General features: G+C 34.9%; 1 protein-coding gene and 1 long non-coding RNA gene across 2 annotated transcripts in view; both read left to right on the top strand.

Moving 5' to 3' along the window:
• Window positions 1–8,098, top strand: part of LOC118765417 — a 12,515-nt gene extending 4,417 nt beyond the window's left edge. Inside the window, exons 2-3 of the long non-coding RNA XR_005001279.1 lie at window positions 500–501; window positions 7,901–8,098. This is a non-coding gene — a long non-coding RNA (uncharacterized LOC118765417). The remainder of the gene's footprint in view (window positions 1–499; window positions 502–7,900) is intronic.
• The window catches only part of LOC118765416, a 124,523-nt gene that overhangs the window by 73,922 nt on the left and 23,143 nt on the right, over window positions 1–27,458 (top strand). The window lies entirely within an intron of this gene.

Genomic DNA, 27,458 nt, shown 5'->3' with positions numbered 1-27,458 from the left:
ATTGTCTACAATGGTTCTCAGCCGAGCTCTTGGGGTTCCATATAAAATCAGACTGAAATTTATCTGCCATAGACAGGTCTGCACTTCTACAAATCAAAATATTTTAACCATTCTTTTATGCATTTCCTGATAATATTAAAAAAGCGACTTGTTTGGGGTGTTCATCCGAGTAAAATAGGAATCAAAGAGTCCCCTAGGTATAAAATAGTTGAGAAACACTGCTCTGATATAAACATGTATCACACTAAATTTCGATGTTTATGATGGTTGTTAATGTAACGATAGGACATGACTATAAAGGATATAAAATGTTTAGGCGCAGGTGTGGCTGTGTGGTAAGAAGTTTGCTTCCCAACCACATGGTTCCGGGCTCAGTCCCACAGCGTGGCACTTTGGGCAAGTGTCTTCTACTATAGTCTTCGGGTCAACTAAAGCCTTGTGAGTGGATTTAGTAGACGGAAACTGAAAGAAGCCCGTCGTATACATATACATATGCTAGATGTGTCGAAATAATTGTCGTGATTAATAAAAATTCTCGTATCTTCCATCTTCCGTCTTTCATTTACCATATACTACACACACACATGCTCGTGCGCACGCGTGTGTGTATTTTTGTCTGTGTTTGTCCTCTTCATCATCGCTTAACAACGGATGTTGGCGTGTTAACGTCCCCGTAACTTAGCCATTCGGCAAAAGTAACCGATAGAATAAGGCTTACAAAGAATAAATCTTGGGGGTCGATTTCTTCGACTAAAAGTCGATGCTCCAGCACGGCCGTTGTCAAATGACTGAAACAGGTAAAAGAATAAAAAGAATAAAAGAATTATTCTGGGACATGTTTTAAATAATGATATAACACACTTACAAGCACCCATTGCTTGTCGACCACGTTACTGATTACACCCAAAACACCAAAACCATATTTTTATGAATGGTTATGCTTTTCCAAGGACAACCTCATCATAAACATAGAACTAAGTCTAATATTTGAGTGGTGTCAGTGAAAGTACAAAACAGCTCTTGTGATACTTCTTCGATTGTCAATAAATTATTTTTATAGAAATATAGTGGTGATGTTACTGTTATTGTTTACAGTTCCGTATTATCTCCCCGTAGAGTATCACACCGCATTGAATGCTTTGGCCATGAAGACATCTCTGTGCAAGTGATAGAAATCAAACTTTCCTATCTTGTGACCAGATCCTTTCAGTCGTTGTTTTTGCATTGTTTATATATATATTTTTCTCTATTTTAAAGAATTTTTGTGTCGTTTCAGAATTCCATTTGTCTTCGATGTATCTCTGTAGAGTTTAAAATTAAAATTTAATTTAAATTAAGAAAATGTTGTTCTTAAAGGAAATAGAGAGAGAGGAAGAGAGAAAGAAACAGAGAAAGAGAGAGAGAGAGAGTGTGTGGGTATGAGAAAGGGAGAGAGTGTAAGAGTGAGCGAGCGGGTGAAAGATGAAGAGAAATGTATGCTGTTATTTAAATTTATGCGTGTTTACATAAACAAACGTATACACATATATCCTATATTCATATTCTTTCATACACACATATATACACGCACGTACACACGCACGCACCGATGCACATATATTCATATGTGCATGTGTGTACGTGTATGTGAAAGAAGACACGTCAAATAGTGAATTGTTAAATTGTTATGGATGTATACGCAAAACTACTTGAATTGTATCGATCAGTAGAATGGACTTTTGTAGCTGTATAAATGTTAGCGTTCGGCTGTATTTGAGTATGCGCTCATCTGTTAAATCTCTGTATATGTACACACGGTTGTTGATCTATTGATGGCTGCTCCGTATCATGCCAGACATTGCCATATCAAGTAGAAAAACTACATAAATTTACTTGGCTTTGTTCACATAATTCACTGGGGAAACTCTTAGCGTCAGTAAATTTTATCTCAGTTAAATTTATCGCATGCTTCTGTTACATGTCTCTCCATTTTTTCCCGTAGGCGTCCGAAGCAGAAGTTTACTCTTATTGTGAAAACGCAATCCGTGTAGTTTGAGGAAAAAGAAAAATTGTTGCTCCTGTCTGGTCATCTGAATGGAAACACTTGCATTCATAGACTTTTTCATTTCTTTCGTTCTCTCTTCGATCTTGTATTACATAATTTTCAGCAAAGCAAATAAATATTTTCATATTCTATTATTTATTAGATTCAGGTTTTAGCCATACTGGAGCAAAATCGATATAATATTTATTGGTTACATTCTTCTTCTTCTTCTTCTTCTTCTTCTTCTTCTTCTTCTTCTTCTTCTTCTTCTTCTTCTTCTTCTTCTTCTTCTTCTTCTTCTTCTTCTTCTTCTTCTTCTTCTTCTTCTTCTTCTTCTTCTTCTTCTTCTTCTTCTTCTTCTTCTTCTTCTTCTTCTTCTTCTTTCAGTTTCTTGCTGAGTGTCTTCCCACACGTAGGACAAAGAAATTCACTGTTTACATTGATATGCCATTAAACTATACACACCAGATTGTTCATCTTCAAAATGAAATGAAGTTATGTAAAGAAAAAACCCAAACCTGGGTGGTAATTGCTGTCACATCTACAATGCCCTTATCAATACGTGTGGCGTACCATTTAAAACAATATTTTGCACTTCTTGCATGGATGATAAGCCAGGGATCATTCTCAAATAATTTTCAGTTCCTTTCTTAATCGGTCAAGGTGCTCCTACAATCACAGGTATTGTAACCGATTGAGATGCCACATTTCTTTCAATTTCAATGACCAAATCTTTATATTTTCTGAGCTTGTCAAATTCTTTTGCCGAGATATTATGGTTACAAGAAATACTCATGTCGATCAATACATAAACTTTACAGCTTTGGTGTTATTATTATTATTATTATTATTATTATTATTATTATTATTATTATTATTATTATTATTATTATCATTATCATTATCATTATCCTCATCATCATCATCATCATTATTATTATTATTATTATTATTATTATTATTATTATTATTATTATTATTGATATTGCTATTGTTGTTGTTGTTGTTGTTATTATTATTATTATTATTATTATTATTATCATTATCATCATCATCATCATCATCATCATCATCATCATCATCATCATCATCACCATCATCATCATCATTATTATTATTATTATTATTATTATTGCTATTGTTGTTGTTGTTGTTATTATTATTATTATTATTATAAACACGGCGAGCTGGACAAAATGCTTAGCGGCATTTCATCCATCTTTACATTCTGATTTCAAGTTCCGTTGAACTCGACTTTGCCCTTCATTCTGTTGGAGTCGATAAAATAAAGCACCAGTTAAGTATTTGGTTCGTTGATGCAGAACAACACCTTCTCAAACTACCTGGCTTTGTGCTCATATCGGAAGCAATTACCATATGAGCAGTGGATTGGTAGACTCGATAGAATGTCGGAGAAAATGTCTTGCAGTATTTCTTCCGGCGTTTTACCTTTTGAGTTCAAGCCTCGATCGAGGTCTCAACTTCACTTTTCATCTTTTCGGCATGGAGGAAATAGAATTCCAATCAAGTATCGACTTAAGCCGTCACGTCGAAAGTGATGGGTTTATGTTGTCGTCGTCATCACCCCACCCCCATCATCATCATCATCATCATCATCGTCGTCGTAGTCGTCGTCGTCGTCGTCATCATCATCATCATCATCATCATCATCATCATCAACAACAACAACACCATTAGTATTATTATTATTAGGAAAGTAAAGGCGAAATGCTTGAGAGATCAACGAACATTTTCCTACGCGTAATACTATAATCATCATTACCACTGCTACCATATTACAAAAAGTAACAATAGAAAAAAGATCACCACGACCACCACTACTAAAAGTCGTAACAATAACAACACAAATGCTAACAACTAAACCCGCAAACACAACAACAGTCACAGTTACTAATTACTACAATCAGGGCATAAACAGCAAAGACCAACTTATTTATTAAGTTTTCAACTACGCCATTCTATGAGTTAATGGAAACCGTAAAATTCAACGAAGACATACGTCTCAGAAGGAACAACATCGTGGACCACCTCTCTCAAATTGCACCAACTTGATTTCTGTTGAGGATTACATTAGAACTGATTCCCAGAGGATGAGCTGGACTCCCGCAAAAGACAGCCAATGCAATACTACAGAAACCTTTAGAGAAATCCCGATGACCTATTTGCTCGGTGTTTTTAGATTAAAGTAACCTATTGCAGCTTTTCTCCATACAAAATAACCTTACAGAGAAATGATTGCATAAATTTATGCTACTTGAGACTGGATTGCAAACAAAGTAATTTGTTTAACAACCTTAAATCACTGGATGTTGGCGTGATAGCCATCAGGTATCATATCTATGTCTTGTGAGCTGAAACCGATATTCTCGGAACGCGCAAAATTGCACCCATCTTTGACGTTTGCGACGTGTATGCAATTTATTGATGACCTGGATCGAGCAGGATAGAAATTATTTTGAGGCAAGGGCAATCTACCTAGACCCCTGGATGGAAAATCAGTGGTACTAAATGTGAATAGCAAGGGGAGTGGTGTCAGATTAGTGGCTCTTTAAACATCGAGTAGGTCCGGACGGTTGTTGCATTTCTTCAGGTATCTCGAAGCATTCTTGGGAACATTCACCTATTAATGTTGGTGGACGACTAGAATATGTTAGATGTATATACAAGTCGTACATTCGTATTTTGGAATTACATGAGAGTAGCCAATAGAAGAGTGAGTTGTAAAATCTCCGCAAGTTTTTGAGACAATTCCAGTTGTCTGACAGGTAACGACTATCTGGAATCTACTAAGGTAAACTTGGACAAACAATATTTTATCTCACAAATCGCAATTCATAGAATATTTGTTAGTTACAGTAATTATTCTGCTGCGGTCGTTTATCCATTCAGAGCAAGTGGATGATTCTAGTCTCGCTTAAGTTGTAACCATTCACTATAATATTTAGGGTTGCGGTTAATGTGGAATGAAAGTGTCAGAACAAGAATGGGAAAAGTAAATCTTGGAATATTAGTACTTTAATATTAATACATTTGTATAAATTGCATCAAATTGTGGGACACATCTTCTTACAGTAGATTTCTATTTTAGCATGTTACTTCCATAAATCATAATAATTTGTAGATTTATCTAGAAACGAATACGATACATTGTCTATTCAGGTAGTATGTATATTCCTTTGTTTCCACCAACTATTTTCTAATATTGTTTTATTTATCAGTTCGTTTTATAGCCATAAAAGCCTATCTCTTGGTTTCGCTCATCTCATATCAATGCAAGAATATGATAAAAAGCTTCCTCAAGGATGTCTTGACAATCTAGATGGTATAAGTTATTTAAATTGTCAAGGAATTCGTCAGTATGACTTCTGACAAAATGAGCATTTATAATTAAGCTGCATCATAGACGATGAAAATTATTAAGCCAATTTTTCAACGAAGTTTTTGTAATATTCACCTTTTAAAATCCCAGTTGCCACCAAAAGATTGTTTTACGTTCTTTGGAAACAGATAATTTTAATAAATCAAGAATTCATGCTTAATGATATTTAATATATCTTTATTTATCTTTGTTGATCAAATACATACCACTCACCACATCGAATTATTTCTCTTAGCTCATTTTTGTGTAAATTTTTGTATAAATCATTTAAATCCCTTTTTCTCTCACTCTCTTCTTATATATATATATATATATATATATATATATATATATATATATATATATATATGTATAATATATATATGTGTGTGTGTGTACGTGTTTGTGAGCATATATATATATATGTATATATATCTATATCTATATGTATATATTTATATATACATACGTATATATATTTATATATACATATATATATATATATATATATATATATATATATATATATATATATATAATATATATATATATATATATATATATACACACACATATATATATATATATATATATATATATATACATATATAAATATATATATATGCATATTACGTATACAGGAAATAATGTACACATGACTAGTGATGCAATTTAAAGAATTATAGCTAATTTAAATCTCTTAAGATTGCCGATCCCAGAAGCCACAAAATCGGTAGCAGGAAAATATTTCACGATTTCCATTAGAATATTTATTATTTTTTCCCCCTTTTAACCCAAAGCGCACTTTTTTTTAAACTTCTTCAACGAAAGCATGCCACGCTAAAACGATAATTCAGAAATTGCTAAAAGCATGCCAAAAAGAATACAGTTCATAGTGAGATTCAGTGATTCAGATTTTAATATCACTTCACGAAATATTGGAGATAGTCCTTTAAAGGGCCAAAGTTGATTCAAGGGTAAATGTACTTTCGTGGGTACTCCACCTACTTGAAATAGCAACCAAATATTTCTCAAATTACTCTCTACGCGCTAGAAAAAAAAGGACAGGGGCAGACATGGCTATCTAGTAAGAAACTTGCTTCCCAACCTCATCGTACCGAATTCAGTCCCACTGCGTGGCAACTTGGGCAAGTGTTTATGTATGTGTGTCTATAATATACACACATACATGCACACACACACATACACTATATGTGTGTATATATATGTATATATATGAATATATATGTATGTATGATATATATGTATATATATATATATATATATATATTATATATATATATATATATATATACACATATATATGCATACATACATATATATTCATATATATATACATATATATACACACATATATATGTGTGTGTGTGTGCATGTATGTGTGTCTATAATATACACACATACATGCACACACACACATATATGTGTGTATATATATGTATATATATGAATATATATGTATGTATGCATATATATATATATATATATATATATATATATATATATATATATATATATATATATATATATACATATTTAATGTAGGATAAAACTTTCGAAAAAAATTTTATCAATGGCCAGCATATTAAAAAATAAAGGTTAAATTTATAAACAACTTATAAATAAAATTTTTTTCGAAAAAATATTATCCTACATTAAATAGAAATTTAATAGTGTTCACTTCCGGACTCTCTCACTCTGTGAGAGCCTCAGTTCAAATCGCACGTGTCTTGAATGGGCCGGAGAATTTCTATTTTGGATGTATTTAGGGTACTAAATTGTGCTCATGACTTAGTGTTTGCTTCTTCCATGGGTATGAGTAAGTTTCTCATTTATTTCTTTACCACATTTATCACTGACGAAGGGATGGTTCTTATGAACTAACCCTGAAATCGGTCCGATATGGTAATAATGGAATTTTTAGAAATTTCTGTCGACTTTTTTCAAGTAGCGTGCGTATTGTGAAAAATATATGGTTATGGACAATGTCTAATTTCGGCATATTTGGCATTAGACATTTTTTCGTTTGGCCTTATTTATAAGTTGTTTATATATGCATATATATATATATATATATATATATATATATATATATATATATATATATATATATATATATATATGCAGCCAGATACAGGCAATACAGACCGATACAGGTAGGTGAACACATAGAAAGGTGTGCTGGGAACATTAATCCTAATTTCCTAATTTTTCCCTTCTCTCAATGTTCACAGAACACCTCAGTACAACAAAGAATGAATAAAGAGGCAACTTTCATAAATAAATATCTACTATAACTCAATGTGAACACATAACTTAATACAAAACTCTATTAACCTTTCAATTAATACCTCCCATACATCCCATACACCATTCACATTATATCTACCCTAATTGCACCAAATCCAGAACTACTTACCTCCCTTACACATAATCTTTTTACTCAGGGACTAGTAGACCCGACACCGTTCGGTAAGCGGTGCACATTCAAAGCAGTGATCAGTAATTTTACGAAACCAGTATGCTTTTGAATCTCTCTAACAATTCACAATAATGACTTGTATTACTTTTATTCCTACATCAGTTCATCTAATTGTAAATATGTATCGTTACTCTTCATAAAACCCTTTACTTGTTTGATTTTCAATGTGTTTTGTCGCTTAGTTTTCCTGTTGCTTTCCTCTTTATATATATATATATATAAAGTTATCACATACCTCCTGAATTTCTTTATATTCTCCCTCTCTCTCCCCCTATATATATATGTGTGTGTATATATATATATAGATATATATATATATATATATATATATATATATAATATATATATATGTATATATAAAGATATATATACGTACGTATATGTATGTATATACACACATATACGCAGACATATATATGTATGTATGTATACACACACACATAAAAGAGTAAAACATTGCACGGAAAGACGACAAACAAGAAAAAACACACAAAAGACGTGGATGCTTATCAGCTTTCAGTAAAAAATCCTCACAATTTTGCATCATTACACAAACACGCGCGCACGCACACATCTTATCTAAAGGCAATGTTCTTACATTTATCTATTACTCTATTACTTATAGTGTTAACTAAAATCTATACATTTATTCTATAGCATAGACTCACATTGAATTAATTTATAAATTTATGCATTATCCATTTAAAGTAGGTGTAGATCTAAAAACAGATCCCTCCAAATATAATTAACTTTATAATTTATGGGGTGTAAAGAAAACTACATATATTTTCCCTAAAATAATTCGAGCAATCTGGATAAAGGCCACCCACAAGGAGCCAGATAGTAGGGAAGTTGGATTCAGTGAGTAGAGAAGCGGGAGATAAAAAGTAGAAGAGTGAAAAGGCGTAAAGATTCGAAAGTTAGAGAGAAGAGAGGCAGGACACAGCATTTTGTAAAACGCATCATTAAAACGCACATGGTTATATGAGAATTTTAAAAGGAGACCTTATACGTTATATAGTCTCTTTACTGCTGAACTGAAGTTAGTAGCTGTACCAGGATTAATGTAACATAGTATCAAGAGCGAATTACTTCTATATACTGTTTATAGCTCAATCAGTATTTAGTTGTTGCTAATGTTGTTAGTTGCTATTCATACTTCATTAAACATTCGTTTATCAAAAGTATTTCGGCTGTGGTGATCCCATCTTATATTCAGGTATGATATATCAAGAAGTACGCCATCTAATGTTTTCCTTCTTTTTTTCTTTCTTAAGAAGGTAGAGTTTGAAAGAGATTTGGCTGCTATTGCTAGCAAGTCGATTAAACATGCAAAAGCTACCTCTTTAGTGCATACTAAATTTATAGATACATGTGTTCAATGAAAACAATAGAGGTACACTCTACTATTTTGAATTAATGTTGCTAATAAAGCAAATAATATTATCCTTTGCAGGATAATATTTTCCCAAACTGAAACACCATAGTTTCGGCTTCGACAAAACACAACTGCGTGGGCCAAACAGTTAACTTGTCTTCTAGTAAAATACGTTCACGCACAGACATCCCAACCTACATAATTATATACGTCAATATACACCACACACTCACACACACATCAGATACACAGAGGCATGCTAATCATACACGAACGACATGCACAATACACTCACAGTTTTATGTACACTACACCTAAAAGCAAACACATATCACAACGTGCATGCATACACCACTAACAGCTATCCACACACAAACACCTACATATATGCCATAAGCTTACATACCTAGCACATTACACAGACATGCATACACACATCTTACACATGTATACACATACCTATCCAATCTTTCTATGCACACACATTCACCTATACACACAGATAAATAACGAACACATTCTAGATGGCATACCTACACTTACCAGCACATAAATACGCTTCTTACTGTTAAAGAACTATTCACTCACCTATTGTCTCTTTGATTCTCTCTTCCACCCTTTTTCGTTTGTCATTCACTTCACACCACGCAACATTAAATCAAACCTACTTTTTTTCTTTCTCTCGTCTCTGTTCTGTTTTCTTTTCTCCTTTTCTTTGAACAACGATCATTGATCGAAAAGTAGAACTCATTTTATTTCTTAATCTTCTCTTCAGTGTTAAACTAATATCATAAACTCCTTTATTTTGTGTTCTCCCTGAAGCTTTTTTGTCTTAAAAAGTCCCAAGCGAGAAGCACCTGATATCATTTTCATTTTCGCCTATCCTTTCTGTTTTCATTGCAGACAGTTCATGATTATCATACATTGGTTTGTGAATAGAAAGTCACTTCCAAACACTTTCTGGAACTTAACGAAATTTTCTGTGAAATCCACTTACTCATTTTCTTACATTGTTATTTTCTTACCTTCTTTCTTTCTCAGGAATTTAAGTTTCGGAGTGCAAATAACACTTTGTGGTTAACCTAAGACATCACCAATTAACATGATTGAATTGTGTCGTTCGTTAGGTAGTTTTGTACATTATAATTTATTGAGATTGATTTTCCTTTTGTTTGAATCTAAGAATTACCTTCATAGAGGATAGAGAATGCTTAAACAGTTCTCCGGATAATTCTTGAATGCACTTCTCTTAACTGTCCCGTTGACACGTATAATTTTACAATCTCGACTATTTATACTTATTTTAACAAGACATTTAACTTACCTCCCGTAAAAAAAATTATAATTCTCAAACAGAACGTCTATATGTCAGTATGTTTTCTTTTGCAGTCATACCAATAATAAACTTGACATGATTCAATGAAAGCTTATCTATAGTGTTCTATAACATGAAGAGAAAACCAAGAACAGCTTAAGTACATGGATCTATTTAAATGATGTATGCATGTACGTACGTACGTACGTATGTATGCATGTATGTATGTATGTATGTATGTATGTATGTATGTATGTATGTATGTATGTATGTATGTATGTATGACTGTCTATCTCTCCATATATTAATGCTTGTGTTTATGTTCAGTTATAATAAAAACAATTTTCCATTAATCTGATGGGTTACTCTATACTTTTGTAGAGAACAAATTTATTATTCTTATACAAGAATGTTGTTGACAGTAACTTCGAAGCTTCGGCTGGCTAATTCCGACGGTAGTTTAGTTGGCCGAAACTTTGACATCACTGTCAACAACACTTTTCTATCAGAATATCTCTATAAAGATCTATAATGCCTAAGCGAAATAAACACACACATTCATTTGGGAGATCGACAATCGTTCTGAACGAGGTTGGTCTTCAAGCAAAGAGTGACCATTCCTAAAGTGTGGAAACCACAAGTAAACTTGTGTTTTGCTCATGGCAGCATCCTTGTAAGCTGTTTGAAGAGTGATAGCTGTTTCGGCCGCCGTTTTGCCCGACAGAAAACAATTTCACAGAAGCATGCTGTTCCTTCGTTTCAGTCATCGCAAAAATCGATGGACGGGAGAGAAGCTCTGCAAAACAAAGACAAACCACGTGCATGTACGACATAACATGACGATGCCGGTCGGCAGACTGATGCCCGAGGGTCACATCAAGTGGTTTCTTGCGGGGAAAGCCTGAACTACCACGGGTTTGTCCCACAGACAACGTTTTCGACTACTTTTTAATTCTCCCTCGTACATACATACATCATATAAATAGATTCATGTATGTAAACTGTTGGTTTTCTCTTCGTATGTCATTTTAGAATACCATAGACAATCAACCGGAACTGTTTGATCAGACAATGTCATAAAGTCAGGACGATGTATCACGATTTGTAAATATAACCACATTGTTTAAATCAGCTGCATCTTCCACCATTAGCGCCATACAAAAATATCTGGGTATCGTTTTTTTATTTTCGTTTATGCACCCGTCTTACTCTCTTTGTGGAAAATAGTTGCAAATCCTTGCGCTGATATTGCCTTATTGTTGCATACATACATACATACATACACATACACATATAATGCATGGTGTCATTTGTAACGTGACAACACGAAATCAGTCCTCCCCTCGTGATAACACACACAAACACACACACACACACTCATTCACACACACACACACACACAGACACAGACACAGACACAGACACACACACACACACACACACTTGTGTGTCTGTGTGTGATGGCTGCGACTCAATTTCAGGAAATGCTATCACTTGGGTGTTAGCTTAGACGTTCACTGTTCTGGCTAGGAACGTAAACACCTGTGCATAGATGTGACAGCGATAAGTACGCCTTGCTGTTATTGTTAGAATATTGTCTTAGTGAACCTCCGTATGACGTTTCAGTTTGCCTCCTGACACACTTTCTTTTCCTTGCTCGTTGTAAAGTTAACAACTTTCTAAAGTGTGTGGCTTCTCTAAAGATTTCTAATGCCTGCCTTAAGTAGACAAACACGACTACACACGTTATCTCGTATATTAAACTGGGTATTGCGCTAACGTAACCAGGCAAATCAACGGCAAGACACCAGAATAAACTAGATGCCAGGTGCAACCACTATAAGCATGCAACATCCATTTTGTTTTACTTCTTACCGAGGACTTGATTTTTATTCTCAGCATTAGTTTTTCACTCACATACCTCTACCATATCTATGCTGAAATATTTTTCTGCTTCCAAGGAGGCGAGCTTGCAGACACGATAGCACACCGGGCGAAATGCCTAGCAGTATTTCGTCTGCCGTTACGTTCTGAGTCCAAATTCCGCCGAGGTCGACTTTGCCTTTCATCCTTTCGGGGTCGATTAAATAAATACCAGTTATGCACTGGGGTCGACATAATCGACTTAATCCGTTTGTCTGTCCTTGTTTGTCCTCTCCGTGTTTAGCCCCTTGTGGGTAGTAAAGAAAATTATCTACCATCTCTATATTTCAAAACCTCTTTTTTCCTATGCCCAGTCCATATTGCCTCACCAAAGTACCTTCTTTTAGTTACATACATACATACATACATACATACATACTACATACATACATACATACATGCATGCATGCATACACACATACGAACGGGTACCCAAAAGAAACCGGAATTTTGCAATATTATTTTATTCACTTAGTTTTAAATGTTTACAATTTTATCTCTTCGTCTGAAGCAATGCATCGGTCAAGGCGTGTTTTCCATTATTCGAAGCTGTGCTGGAACTCTTGCGAAGTGATACATTTTAACGTCGCCATCGTTTTTATCCTCACCTCTTCCACATCTACAAATTCCGTACCACCAGCTTTCATCACCAGTGATTATCTTCGAAAAGGGGTTCGGATCAAATTCCAACTGTTCTTTCACTTCACGACACGCATTCAGTTGTAACTGCTTTTGATCTTCGCTGAGCAAGCAAGGCATTAATTTTGCTGCAACTCTTTTCATTTGTAATTCCACGCTCAAAATTCGTTGGCAGGAGCTCCAGGACACACCAAGTTTGTCAATCGTTCGACGACTGTCCTCTAAGATCAGTTCATGAATTTTCATTATGCTTTCATTCATTTGGGAGATCGACGATCGTTCTGAACGAGGTTGGTCTTCAAGTAAAGAGTGACCATTCCTAAAGTGTGGAAACCACAAGTAAACTTGTGTTTTGCTCATGGCAGCATCCGTGTAAGCTGTTTGAAGAGTGATAGCTGTTTCGGCCGCCGTTTTGCTCGACAGAAAACAATTTCACAGAAGCATGCTGTTCCTTCGTTTCAGCCATCGCAAAAATCGATGAACGGGAGAGAAGCTCTGCAAAACAAAGACAAACTACGTGCATGTACGACATAACATGACGATGCCGGTCGGCAGACTGATACCCGAGGGTCACATCAAGTGGCTTCTTGCGGGGAAAGCCTGAACTACCACGGGTTTGTCCCACAGACAACGTTTTCGACTACTTTTTAATTCTCCCTCGTACATACATACATCATATAAATAGATTCATGTATGTAAACTGTTGGTTTTCTCTTCGTATGTCATTTTAGAATACCATAGACAATCAACGAGAACTGTTTGATCAGACAATGTCATAAAGTCAGGACGTTGTATCATGATTTGTAAATATAACCACATTGTTTAAATCAGCTGCATCTTCCACCATTACAAAAATCTGGGTGTCGTTTTTTTATTTTCGTTTATGCACCCGTCTTACTCTCTTTGTGGAAAATAGTTGCAAATCCTTGCGCTGATATTGCCTTATTGTTGCATACATACATACATACATACACATACACATATAATGCATGGTGTCATTTGTAACGTGACAACACGAAATCAGTCTTCCCCTCGTGATAACACACACAAACACACACACACACTCACACACACACACACACACACACACACACACACACACACACACACACACACACACAACCATACATTGAAATACGACTGCGTTCCAGTCTTATCTTTTCAAAGTTATTTTCCTTGTTTCCTACGGGTTCCTTGTAGATTGTTTTAAATGTTTCAAGGCATTTGCAGTCTCACCTTATGGATGAAATGACTTGTGTAGGTGTTTGTTGCTGTAATCAGATTGCGTTTGACATCCCATCAGTGAGATTTGAATTTTTGATCGTTTTCGTTGGACTTCATCGGTCACAAAGTGTTCGCTGCACTTGTAATCTCTTTTTTTTTATAACTTGAATTGTATATATTTACTGTTGAAAATTCATAATCTATGTTTGGCACAGTAAACCATTTTACTGAGCCTAACATTATATAGACATTAAAATGACCTTTGGAGAAGATTTGGCCGCGATTTCTATCAAGACAAGCAACTGCGTAGACCAAAAGTTCTTAATCTAGATGTCGAGCATATCTTGGGGAGCGAGATATCACAAAAAAGTTGAAGCAAAAAGGAAAAGTACTAACTCTACTAAAATTGGTTTTCAGAATAGCATTATTAACTAACTATTATAAACAATTTAGTACACCAAGAAGTCTATTTATCCATTCTATTGCGAGTGGTTCAATAAAAAGTAAAAATGAATTAGTTATTCGGAAAATGATATTTTCATCTTCAAAAGCGATGTCACATTTGTAGAAGGTGCGAAAATTAATCAAATATTTCCTAGGATTATGGATTATAAAAACTGCTGTGAATTACTGGTATAAAGTCTCCTGTATTGGCTCATTGTAAAACGTTAACATTAAACCTAGGAACATGGAACGTGTCTCGATCCCATCATCTCAACTTAATACTCGAACAAACCAAACATTCTAACACTAATGCTAAACCAGCTCTACAAGCAAGTACGTGTCTGGCTTGATTGCATCAACACAACTTACAAGAGAAAACACTTTAACAATGATAATTCCGCCAGTCTGCAAGCAGTGCTACCAAGGTATAATTTATATGTTTCATATAACACAATCATGGTGCCGTCCATAATTTCATTATCTAAACACACTAGACAATGAAATGAAAAATTGAATCTAACCAAAATATAACTGAATAATGGTTTCTCCGATGTAACACTAGCTGTCGTAGCAGTCGTAGAGAAATGTTAACTTATTTGAATGCAGTTAAATAGATGAGATTGACTCTATTGAATAATCAAAAATCGTTAAATGAAATTGTAAGTACTTTATTTAATACTAGCTAATTTCCAGCCACTAAGCTGAACAGCATACTCCCATTATTTTTTAGGCACGCCCGCGCACAAATATGTTGGTATATATATGTATGCATGCCTATTTATTATCTTTCTAATATGAATTGTCTCTTTGAAGAGAGGCGGATCTATTTGCGATAGTCAATAGTAATATCTGCATACATACATACACACACGTACATACACACATACATACATACGTACATGAAAACATACATGCGCACATACAAACTTATTTAAATACATACATTCATACGTACATACATGCATAAATACATACATACATGCATAAATACATACATGCATACATATAGTGAAACTTAAGAATTGAAACAGCCACCAAGTTAAATCAAAACTGGCCAGATATTGTGTGCGACATCAAAGGGAAAAATATATTCTAACCACCAACGTGGTTAGAAAAATAAAAGAAAAATGGAACATCTATGGAACATTGCTAAGTAGTTTGCAAATCCAGTACCGAAGATATACTTTCAGCTTCATACCTATTATCATTGAAGCAACAGAATACATATTAACACATCTGAACGTGGGATCTTGGGGTGAGAATGAACATCTCTAATTCATACGCTACAAATGAATACATCTGGGACTATAAAAATGTGTGTGCGTGTGCATGCGCTTGAGTGTGCATACCCAAATCCTGTGTTTTTTAAACGATATTTATCTCTCATTGGATGGAATATTATTTTCGTTGATACTACCAATAACTGAAACCGTCAATCTCTACACATTTTTTCTCTTTCCTTTGTTTTTTCGTTCTCTTTCTATTTTTTACCCTCTTAAACCTTTCTGCCGAAGACTGTAGGCTAGAGACATCAAAAATTTTTCCATTCTTCCTGAGCGTCAAACTAATACACCTGCTTGTTGTTTCCCTTAACTGTCTTCATCTTTTGTTTTCTGTAAACTCTATCTATCTATCTATCTATCTATCTATCTATCTATCTATCTATCTATCTATCTATCTATCTATCTATCTATCTATCTATCTATCTATCTATCTATCTATCTATCTATTTATCTATCTACATGCATTATATATTACATAAATACAATATATATAATATATATATATATATATATATATATATAATATATATTATATATATATATTATATATATATATATATATATATATATATATATATATATATATCAAGTGCAAAATAGTTGAAAGTCCATGCCATATGTCAACGGATCAAAAAATCTAAGCTATGCGAGCTGAAAGATCACAGATCCTTTTCAGATTTAAGGACTCCACCATGCTGCTTAATTCCAGAGCTGAAAGTTTTAGCGGATGTAAATATATGGATAAGTTCCTGTTGGCGAATTGTAAAGTCCTACCCTCTCCCGATGGAGCAATTGTACTGATGACTCTAGGTCCCTATCCACTATTCTTTATCATGACTTTACGGTCAAAGGGATCTAATTCTAATTTTCACTTAATCCTTTTCTTTTTCCTTTTTCTTTAGTTTTATGTATATATATATATATACATATATATATATATATATATATATATATATATATATATATATATATATATATATTATATATATATATATATATATATATATACATACATACGTATAAGTATGAACAGTAATTTATACCTAAAAATTGTATTTGGCATACATGTATAACTTTTTTGTATACGTTGAAATTCCATAATTGAATAAAATAAATCAGTCCAGTAGAAAATGAACGACAAAGCAATTGATAAGATATGAATACTTTCTTCATAAGAGTCATGTCGGACCTCTCATGGCTAAGCTTTGAATACGAATGGGTGTCTAGGAGTCAAGTAATTAAGTGACAATTAGTAATACAATTAAAATGAATTGGTGTTTTATTCCTTCATAGTTCAGGTCTGTATTTTTGGAGGAAATATGTCTCTTTATTGAGTCGGGTTTGTGTATAAGTTCATTCAGCAAATTTATATAGAGGGAAAATAGTGAATTTAGGTTGTATTTGTTTCGTACACACGTCGAAATATTCACTGAGATAAATTTGGCGGTATCGTGGTGAGGCTATCTCTTGAAGATGCGCCGCACAACGTTGAGAGATAGAATTCTCTGTGCTACCGATATAGTCTTTCTGGCAACCCGAGCATCTAATTACGTAGATCAGATTTTCTGATGCACAAGTGAAATTTGATTTAATTTTAAAGTGTTGCCCTTGTTCAAAATAGTATTCTGACCCTTCCAAAAGGTTGGGGCATGTACCACAGTTGGGGCGATTACATTTTTTTTACTTTGGGTCTTGTTGTAGAGGGGAATAATTTTGCATTAGTTAGTAGTTTCTTTAATGACTTAGTTTGTTTTTGACATTTTAGTTTGTTTTTGACATTTTAATGTCATGTAAAATTCTTTTTAGTTTTGGGTCCTTGTGTAGTATTGGTAGGTTTTGTATGATTGTGCTGAATGCTTCTTTGTTTCAGGGGTTGTATGTAGAAATGTAGGGTAGTGTTTCAAAGGAGAGGTTTGTTAATGTCTTTGGTTTTTCTTAATGTGTCGGTGTTGATAGATTTGGCAAGTTTTATTCCTTCATTAATGAGTTGGATTGGGTAGTGTCTATCCAGGAGGACATTTTTCAGTTCTAGTAGACTCAAATATCTAGTATCTTTTCTCTGAGACAATAGTGCAGATTCTTTTTGCAAGGTTGAAGGGGATGTTTGTTTTTGTGTGTCTAGGATGGCAAGAGCTGAAGAGAAAGTTTTGTTTTGCATCTCTTGTTTTATAAAATATGTCTGTTTCGATTTTGTTGTTTGTTTTCTTAAATAGAATGTCTAGAAATGGAAGTGCTTCCTAGTTGTATTCCATTGTGAATTGAATGCTTGTGTGGATGTTGTTCAGAAGTGTTTTAAATTCTAGGATTTTGTGAAGTTGTTATTCCAGAGCATGAAACAGTCATCCAGGTATCTCTTCCAATTCTCTTTAATGTATTGGCCGAGAGGGTCTCCAAATTTTCGCAATGAATTCTGATATATTTTTTTCTTCAAGAATCCCATTGTTAGGTTGGCAATGTTAGGTGCTGGTCTCGTGCCCATCGCAATTCCCGATATTTGGCGGTAGCAGTTGGTGTCAAAAATGAAATGATTATTCTGGAGAATGAATTTAATTGATTCAATGATGAAGGTTTTGTTTATTCGTTCTGGATGTAGTTCTAGCCAGAATCGAATCGCTTCCATTCCATAATCATGTGGAATGGAATGTTGGAGTATAGGTTTATAACATCGAAGGAGACCATGAGGGATTGTTCTCTTCACTATATATATATATACATACATACATACATATATACATACATACATACATACAAACATACATACATACATACATATATACATACATACATACATACATACATGTATATGTATGTATATATATGTATCCAGCATGGCCGCATTCAGATGACTGAAACAAGTGCAAGAATAAAAGAAACTATCTATCTATCTATCTATCTATCTATCTATCTATCTATCTATCTATCTATCTATCTATCTATCTATCTATCTATCTATCTATCTCTCTCTCTATATCTATCTATCTATCTATCTATCTATCTATCTATCTATCTATCTATCTATCTATCTATCTATCTATCTATCTATCTATCTATCTATCTAGATACGTATATACACATTATATATATGCATATATATATATATATATATATATATATATATATATATATATATATATATATATGTATGTGTGTGTGTATATGTGTGTTTGTGTGCGTGTATATTTTTAAATATAAGAGCCCTTAATAGCCCTACGTATAAACATACTTAAAATCTATGCATGTACTACGCATATGCTTGCGCGCGTGTACGTTCATGTAAGTATCGGAATTACATGATGGTTTCTTCGCGATTTTACTTCTCGATATTTGTGAAGCCCTATGTATTGTCACTGTGGTTATTCGGTGAAAGAAAATTGGTAAAATAATTCAGATAATCTTTGATGAAAGCTAAAAGGCGACGGAGACTGTTTTCCTCTTTTTGTATCCTGGTGTGATGAAATATTTTGTTTTAGTATCTGGTACCATTAATAGCCTAAAATTTTTTTATGGAAACAAGACTGCTGTGTTGGCAGTTTGCGTTGATCTGCTGTGCGATATTCTTGGATAAATCAAGATCAAAAGACATATTTTCTCCGGCGATTAATTATTTCTGTTTCTACGTGGTATCGAGTTAGCTTCTTTAACATAAACTGGGAGAGAGCAAACCATGTTACGTTTTAACCTAATATCAAGGAGTGATCAATAATATCCTCATGCCTTGTTAAAAAAACAAGAAAAATGGTATCACCATGAATTAAGAAAAATGTAACCAGAGATACAATTCAGTGATCAGAACTGTGCTATGCTTTTAATAAAAAGGGAGAATAAATTAATATTTGAAGGTCTGAAAATATTTTTGCTTGTATAAAAATAGTATAATCACCAAAGAGAAGAGGAAAAATATGAATTTTTATAAATGTGGATGGGGACGAGAAGGAGAATATAAAAGTGTCCTTAAGGATTTCGAGAAGCAAAGTATAGCGAAACATATATTATCAAATTAATGGCTAAATACTCGGGCCATACTAATGTCAAAACACACTACAGAATTTTACCGTCATGGAAGAAAGATTAACTAACACATTAGAAAACTACTAAGAAATCACTGAGCCAATTAGGGGAGCATCAGCGTGATCGTTCGAAATGGCAGAAGTAATATACAGGTTTCCTTGAAACGACTAGCGTTTTTAAATAGGATTCGTTGTTTTAAATGCACTATGCCTGAAATAAAGAAATTGATGGTTTGTATCGAGGATGTCCATTGACTATGCCTGAAATAAAAATCGTGATGGTACACCTGGAATGTTTCGAAGCTGTCATTGAACTAAACAAGAACAAGAACAAGAACAACAAGAACAACAATGACAACAACAAGGACAACGACGACGACGACAACAACAACAACAACAACGACGACGACGACGACAACAAGAACAACAACTAACAATTCAAAACAGATTGAAGTAGGATAAACGGCTATTGAAAAAAAAATAGGAGAGACTTATAACTTTCCTTAAACGTGTGTGTGTGCCTTTATATGTATGTATGTATTTGTTTGCCTGTCTGTCTGTTTGTCTCTCTTTCTCTCTCTCTCCATATATATATGTGTGTGTGTACATATTTGTATTAACTAAATGGAACACGTACACAAGGTGCATGTGTTAGTTTGTAGATCAACTCTGTTTTTAGGCGTACGAGAATATACCCTCAATGCACCTCCTGATAAAACACCTGAAAGTAAGTCATAGGCAAGCGAGACAACTCATATCATATTAGACATTGATGTTTCGTTATTGTTGTGACTTTTCATTGCCGCGTACCGAACAAGGCTTGCTGCAAACTATATCGTCGAATATGACTATATGCTAAAGTGTCTGAAAACCATCTGCTTGTATCTCACAACGTTTCATACTACGGAAAATATTCAAATATGAATTATAAACAAAATCGTACACACTTACACAAAGTGTACGCGCTGTTAGTTCGTGGGTGGGCTACTTTTATAGGCGTAACAGAATACATTCTCAATGTAAGACAACTCACATCAGGTTCCTTGTTGGAGCGACAGATATCAATGTTTCGTCATTGTTGTGACTTCCCAATGCCGCATACCGAAAAAGGCCTGCTGCAAGCTATCTCGCCGAATATGACTATTTGCTAAATGGTTTGAATACACACACACACACACACCACACACACACACACACACCACACACACACACACCACACACACACACACACACACACACACACACACATACACGCACGTATGCACGCACATACACATACAGGGTGTGGTGAATAAAGTGTCATCTAAATTGCGCAAAAATGAAAATAACACTGACATCTCATTTTAACAGATATATTTACCAAAATTACATAAACTGCAACTCTTCTGGACGGTCACTTTGTTTCAGTTGGTGAATGTTGCCATAATCCTTGCCTTAAGTTCATGTGTGGTGTCACACGGAGTTTTGTTGGTCCCTCACTCAATTGCGGCCCACATGTAACAATCAAGGGGATTGCAGTCTGGTGAGTTGGGTGGCCAGATGTTAGAGGTGATGTGGTCACAGAAATTGTCTGACAGCCACGACTGGGTTCTTCTGCTTGTGTGGCATGGTGCAGAGATATGTGAAGTTTATGATGTTGATTGTTTAACAGAACGCACATGTCAGAAGTGGTTAAAAAATTCCGTTCTGGAGATTTTTCACTCTAAGATGACTAACGTTCTAGTCGACCTACTGCAGTTGATGATGACCGAATCAAAGCCATAATTGAATCTGATTGTCATGTAACTGTGCAAGAGATTGCAGAGGGGTTAAATGTATCACAAACAATTGACCATCACTTAAAATGTTTTGAACTCGTGAAGAAGCTCAATATTTGGGTTTCACAAAAATTGAAAGAGATTCACTTAACACGACGAATCAATATTTGCGATATGTATCTAAAACGCAATGATATCAACCTTTTTTGAAACGAATCATCACTAGTGATGAAAAATAGATTGTCTACAATAACATAACTCGAAAACGATCATGGTCCAAGCGTAATGATCAGCACAAACCACGTCGAAAGCTGAATTGCATCAAAAGGAGGTCATGCTGTTAATTTGGTGGGATTACAAAGGTGTGTTTTGAGCTGCTTCTAAGGAACCAAGCGATCAATTCAGATGTTTACTGTCAACAACTAAGGAAAGAGAAGGGATCAAACAAAGAAAAATTGTCAGAATTGGCAAATCGTAAAGGAATCGTGTTCTACCATGACAACGCTAGACCACACATGTCTTCGCTAACTCATGAAAAATTATTGGAACTTGGTTGGGAAGTGGTGTCACATCCACCGTTTAACCCTGACCTTGCAACATTAGATAACCTTTTATTTCAAAGTTTGCAAAATTCAATAATGATGATGACCTGAAATCTCACCTGCTTCAGTTTTTGGTTGATAAGGACCAGAAGTTTATGAGTGCAGAATCATGAAGTTGCCAGAAGGATGGCAAAAGGTCATCGAACAAAATGGAAAATATATAATTGATTAAGGTCCATTATTTGTAGGAAAAAAACCCGACTTTTATTTCACACTAAAAAAACCGAAATTACTTCCTTGCCAACTCAATATGTATATATATATATATATATATATATATATATATATATATACTTTTTTTTGTTTTTGTAGTTTTAGCTCAGAGCTACGGTCATGCTGGGGCACCGCCGTTTTCCTACACTGTTAATACTGTGAGCCTCCTCTAATATGTGGCACTTGGTGAAGAATGAAGTTTGATGTCGCTACCCTCATTTGCACCCCTTGCCATGAGGTAGGTTCATCTGGGACTCTATACAGGAAGAGGTCCAGTTTTGATTTGAAAACACCTACATCCACTTTGTATAGGTCCCTCAGGCTCTTTGGGCGAATATTGAAAAGCTGTGGGCCACTGAAACCCAGGCTGTTGCAGTAACAGGTCCTGAAGCGCGATGACATTGCTGGGATCTTTGGCATTGTGTAGTGTCGACCCGTTCTGGTATTGGTGTAGCTTTCAATGCCAAAATTTGGCACAATTCCTTCCAGGATCTTCCAGATGTATATTACTGTGTTGAAATAATGAGACAATCTTCTTTGTGAAGCTTCGCTGGAATGCTTCAAGGTCCGCTGTTAAGTTTACACTGTTGGGTGACCATAGCTGGGTGCAGTAATCCAGGCGGCTGAGGAAGAATGTCCTCCAGAGGACCATCATGGTTTTCTTTTCTCTGGTTCTGAACGTTCTCAGGATCCATTCTGCCAGTTGTCTACACTTTGTCGCCATCCTGGTAATGTGCACTTGGAAAGAGGCATCATTACTCATGTCGATACCCAGGTACCTCACTGATTTAGGCTTTGGGATTGAAATCCCCTGTGGACCGATGTACCCTGTAAGTTTTATATTCAGTTTTGGACGCTGGTAGCGCAGGGTTAGGAATTTTCAGCATTAAACTGCATATTATTATCCTTAGCCCATCTGTAAATTGAGTCTAAGTCTAACTCCATCGCTGGGGTTCTGCATTTTCTGCGAGACTTTCGTATCGTCTGCGTAGCTAGCAAGGGTGGTTATCCGGGCAGTTGAGGGCATATCTGAGAGAGCCACTATGAAAAGCAGTGGTCCCAAGACGCATATATATATATAAAGGGGTAAAGACCCCCTTCGGTCAGGCACTGACCATGGGTTTGCACCTAGAGAGATACCCTCTGAGGCACAAGTCTGGGCAAGGTTGTTTTTATGGAAGACCAGCAGTCGCCCATGCATACCGGCCTCCCCTCTCCACGTCACTGATGTTGTCCATGGGAAAGGCAAGGGCCGATACAGCTTGGCACCTGTGACGTCGCAACTCATTTCTACAGCTGAGTGAACTGGAGCAACGTGAAATAAAGTGCCTTGCTCAAGAACACAACACGCAGCCCCATCCGGGATTCGAGCTCACAACCTCACGATCGTAAGCTCGACGCTCTATCCACTGAGCCATGCGCCTATATATATATATATATATATATATATATATATATATATATATATATTATATATATATATATATATATATATAGACTATATATATATATATATATATATATAGACTATATATATATATATATATATATATATATATATATATATATATATATATATATATATATATATATATATATTATATATATATATTAATATATATATATATTATATATATATATATATATATATATATATATATATATATATATATAATATATATATATATATATACCGGAGTAAACACATAAATGTGAAACAAGGTGGAAAAAAGAGTACTCAAATACCAGTGGTAGAGTAATATGCTTTATTTAAAAGCAGAAGAAAATTCAACAAAACCTGTTACTCTGAGTTTCACGTTCCCGCTCGTCGGACAGTTTTTGCTAGAAAAACTGTCCGACGAACGGGAACGTGAAACTCACAGTAAAAGGTTTTGTTGAATTTTCTGCTGCTTTTAAATAAAGTATATATATATATATATATATATATATATATATATATATATATATATGTATGTATATATACCTACCTATGTATACACATGCTGACTATTCCAAATTCACAGATGATTACCGTCACTATAAGCTTCCTTGTTGATAATGGCATTTCTGACCTCCCGTCTATGACCTCTCAGATGCCTATTCAGTCCCACTGCAGATTTGCATGGTTTGAGGCATAGGTGATAAAGGCAAGTTATAACTTCCACTGGATCGATCAGATCATTTTGTGAGATATGATCTCGGTGAACCGCCATATGTCCCTTTAGCCCCGAAATCCACTTGCAAGCGCTTTCAGACACGTCGAATCATCCGGTCTTGGAGGAAGGACATTGTATACATTTGATCTTTTACAAGACGTCAAATAGTTGACATACCCTTAGAAATGAGTACGCAGTATTTCACATCTCCAGTACATATTAATGTTCTGATGACTGCCTTTCCGGAACCGGCGCTTTAAACTGTCGCATTCAAGGCGATCCTTTTCAAAAGTTTTACAACCTTCGCTACACACTTCCTCTTCCCAAAGCTAGTTTTTTCCAGTTCTTTAGATTGTTTTACAGTTCCTTCAGGTTGTCTTTTATGCAGTCTTTGAATCAGTTTTTGTGATTTACACCGAAGACACTTTCCGATGCAGAGCTCACCGTAGAACAGCTGCTTTAGAATCCTGTTATCTTGCATGTGCACAACATGACCTGCTCAAGCTTCTGAGTATATACGACAAAAGACTGGACGTATACACACACACAAACGATAGTAAAATTAAATATTGTTTGGATCAATCAGGACTTGATAAACAAAATAATCAGGTTTATATTAACATTTACTTAAACATTTTCAATGTTTGCAGCATTTCAAAAAATATTCCCACTTGGAATAAATTTAGATTTCAAAAGAATTATGCAATTTTAGCATGATGCTAGTTTTATAATGTCGCACATCAAGTAAATCTATCACAGTGTTTCGGCCCCTGAAAGTCTGTTCAGCAATGAAGTTTGGTCTTTAGAAATATTTAAAAATGTTCTCTATAAATATTATTCAGAGATATATAAAAAGAAACTTGAGACAATATTTATTATCGCATTTTCATTTACGAATAGAAAAAAAAGCTAACCCAAATCTATTGGTTCTGTGCTAAGTTAGTTATATGCAGATTTATATTTAGTAACAAGCTAGTATTGCCTATTGTTCTTAGATTTTACACATCATGGACGGAGTTTTTCTCTTCTCATAATAATCGTTAATCAGTGTTTTTCACATTACCGTATTAAAACTGTATTATAACTGTATTATTAAGCAGAACGTCCCTCTGAGGTAAGCCCCTCTGCCTTATTGTTCATATACATAGTCAACGTCACTCTATCTCCCTTAATCTCTCTCTCTAGTTCCTGACATACAAAATGCAAATGTTATGTTCTCGGAGGAAATACCTCTGATAATAAGTCTGCGTGAACGGGGCTGTCCTAGAGCAAAAGAACGACGACAACAAAAACGTTCACTCTAACTATTGTTGTTATACCTTAGCAAAGTTGAGGCGCAAACCTGATGAACGACAAACTTAGCAGCGAAATTTGAATCCTGATGTCTGAAAGACGAAACAATAGACTGGATTCTAAGGGTAGCGAGCTGGCAGAAACGTTAGCACACCGGACGAAATGCGTAGCCTTATTTCGTCTGCCGTTATGTTCTGAGATCAAATTTCACCGAGGTCGACTTTGCCTTTCATCCTTTTGGGGTCGATAAATTAAGTTCCAGTTATGCACTGGGGTCGATATAATCGACTTAATCCGTCTGTCTGTCCTTGTTTGTCTCCTCTGTGTTTAGCCCCTTGTGGGTAGTATAGAAATAGGTATTTCGTCTGCCGTTACGCTCTGAGTTCAAATTGCGTCGAGGTCGATAAATTAAGTACCAGTTGCGTACTGGGGTCGATCTAATTGACTGACCCTCTCACTGAAAATTTTGGGCCTTGTGCCTAGAGTAGAAAAGAACATACTGGATTCTATACGTACAGCACTGTGCGCCACTGCTTTGTCAGATTTTATTTGGAAAATGTAAAATCATTGGAAAATTGGAAAATTATTGAAATACGATTTGGAATATTTTAAAAGATAATATTATATACATACATACATGGAACTGAGTTCCTCAGGAACTCCCTTCCCGATGACGTCCTATACAGCCCCAAATCAGGTTGTCTAGCTTATCTCAAAGAAGACCTGGAAGTGAAAAGCTCAGCATACAAAAGAAAAAAAAAAGAAAATGGCCATGCATGGGTAGGTTTCTCGTAGACTTCAAGAAAATAGTAGCATTGACATGAAGTGAAGCCTCTCTTGGACTCGTGTCAGCTACATCACATCACATTTGAAAGGCTATGAATTTGCAACCTAAGAACAGGAAACTGCATCTAAATACCTAATCAACAAAAGAAAGAGTGAAGCCCTTGGAGTTGCAAAATGCAACCGTAGATGTAGATTATATCACATTTCCGTGGAAGACATCACACGTGATTAGCAGCTGCCTAAAAATGTCATCAAGCTACAACCACCCTATGCGACATGACGTTGTCGCAAAAACTATATACAATGCCATTCGGAAAAAAAGGGACTGTCCCGGAATAAATGTAGAGAATACCCTCTTATTGAAATCGTCACAAATACCAGCACAAGGAATACTTGTGGAACATTCCCATCAAATTATTTGTCAAGAGTAAACATATCAAACTGAATATTGTTGTTTGGGACAGACAAGAAAAGTATGTACCGTCATAGAGGTCAGTTGTTGTGCTGATGTGAATATCTCTTTCAAGATCAAA

Source organism: Octopus sinensis, linkage group LG11, assembly GCF_006345805.1.
Source record: "Octopus sinensis linkage group LG11, ASM634580v1, whole genome shotgun sequence".
NCBI lineage: Eukaryota > Metazoa > Mollusca > Cephalopoda > Octopoda > Octopodidae > Octopus > Octopus sinensis.
This window is presented reverse-complemented; position numbering and strand designations above follow the sequence as displayed.